The sequence below is a fragment of the Penaeus monodon genome, chromosome 22 (assembly GCF_015228065.2).
Source record: "Penaeus monodon isolate SGIC_2016 chromosome 22, NSTDA_Pmon_1, whole genome shotgun sequence".
NCBI classification, from domain to species: Eukaryota; Metazoa; Arthropoda; class Malacostraca; order Decapoda; family Penaeidae; genus Penaeus; species Penaeus monodon.
In genome coordinates, this window is record NC_051407.1 from 12,481,244 (window position 1) to 12,483,697 (window position 2,454).

The window sequence follows — 2,454 nt, forward strand, 5'->3', positions numbered from 1 at the left end:
TTTCTTGTGAACATACTCTCATCATCCGGTTTTTAGAAGTGTTTTAAAGCGATCAGATTAGTACCTTAAATATTATTTCTTATATCGGTATTGTATAAGCAGATTGATACTATAATGACAACTTCATAACTGTTAGCTGCGAATACAAAGAAATAGAAGTGATTTTCACTTTTTTTTTTTACATTTTGTCTATAATTTATTAATTCCTTATTGCGACTTTTGGCAATCTCTTCTTATTAGAGCCTGTATTACTGTACCTGTGTGTGTCACATTACTTAGTATGCGTAAGTTGTACGTGCCATAAGTGCTTTTTTTTTGTCTCTCTTTCGTTGTGCTCTTTTGTGTCCATACCATATAATCTTCATATTATTCTCCCTCCATTTCATTTACTTATCGTACACATCACAGCATTTCTGCCAATCATACTCCCTCAACACACATTTCTTGATCTAAGTATATATAGACTATTGCGTAAAGTTGGAGGGACAGCGCCACCAGTACTGCAAAGACCTGCTGTGTGGTTACCACCAATCAAATAGAACTTCACATACAGGGTTATGGGGGTGCTATCAGTGAGGTAGACATGCACCGGATAGTTTAGTGTACTAAGTACAGTGCGAGTGTGCTTGGATTTACGAGGAACTGATAGTAGGAAGTTAACTATTATACTGATAATCACCTATTTTTATTTAGCTCGCTATGGATATTGTCAGTAGAGTTATCTGCGAAATGTTTTAACATACATAGAATCTTATCAAGGTGGATGGGTTTAGTTACTTCCCTGAAACAAGTAAAAGAATTTGAGGCCTAATATGACTTCCTGCACATAAATCAGTATTCTTTGTTCTTCTTGACATTAGATTTATGGTTCTAGTAACATCTCTTACTGAAATGTAATTTTTGGGCATCTCGGTGCGTATCGTATGATTTACACCTCAAGTGCAATCGTAAAGTGTGCTAAAAGCCTCTCTGGCAGCGAGTGGGACCTCGAACCACGCCTCCGAAGAGACTAGTGCCTGAAACAGCGCCGTTAGACGCGTTCTTGTGAGCGGCACAGATTACCTGATTCATATAAAAAAATAATGCTTTTATCAAATCGTCCAACTGCTTTTCTACACTACCGCATTATTGTCATTCTTGTTGAGATAAATCTGCCAGCTCTCTGGAATGGCAAAGAAGTGGAAACGATACACACAGTCAGTCCGAAACAATGCCTGGCATGGACTGGATGGAGACTTATGGCAGATGGTAATGTTCTGCAGATCCTGTATTATACAGTTCACTGGCAACATCAGATGTTTTCTGAATGTTAATCCATAAAGGAGGGAGATATCATTCTAGAAGAATATCGGTTTCGTATAACGAGTTTTACAATCTGTAAAGGAAAGGAAAAAAGCAACAAACAGCAGTATTGGAGGGACGTGTAGAGTGCAGTTTTTTTCGATTGAAATAATTACTCATAACGCAATAAGTTAAAAGAATAAAATGAGAAAGGTTTTTGGCAAGACAGTTGAATTTAAGACAGAACGTATGATCTAAAAATCCGCATTGTGAAGGACAGGAAGTCCAAACTGAAATCCTTATGTTCTTGTGTGTATGTGTGGTTTTTCATGTTATGCTAGGATACATATTTTTTACTCCAAATAGTTTTCCTACCATGAAAATTAGGTGTGTAGAAGGCAGATTGTTTCAGTTATAACGAACCATCACTGTTTGATTAGAAGTATGTTTGGCTTTATAGGAGCAAATTTAATTCTGCTGAATACAATTTCTACTCAGATATTCCTTTACGTTCCTTTCTAACTACAGTTCCTTCCTTCATTAATATACTTCTCTCATAACATAATGAATTCCTTTTTATAAACAAGATTATCAATTTCTTTTGCAATTGCCAAACGATTGACGTATCAAAGTATTGTACCCGCGTCTCGATTTAAGGATAACCTTATAAACCTACCATCCCCAATGCATCACAAATAAATAAAACAAACTGAGTGGAACCATAGAATGGTGGTTTTCCTGTTAAATGTATTATTACTTGTATCTAACTCTCTAGTGCATATTAATATAACCTTGTCTAAAACGGAAGCATCAGGTAATTCCGTCTTTCTCTGTAAACGATATTTGTTAATCTTGAAGATATGTCCCGACCACATTATAAATGAATTGGGTGAAAATATTATTAAGATCATTCATTCATTCCATTTGTAAATCATTTAAATACGCGGTACGAGGTATGCGTGAAACATACAGGTTAAAGGTTAGATCATGTCACACTTTATCATATTAGTCTGCATCGGAATACTATTCATTAACTACTTCAGCAGTTTACATCTTACATGTATGGTTTCCAGGATCGTTTCTCAGATATCAAAAGAGTTATCTGTTCCACAAAAGTAAAATATTTATGATTTTTAAATAAATATGCATTTAAACAATTCCATTTTTCCTTTT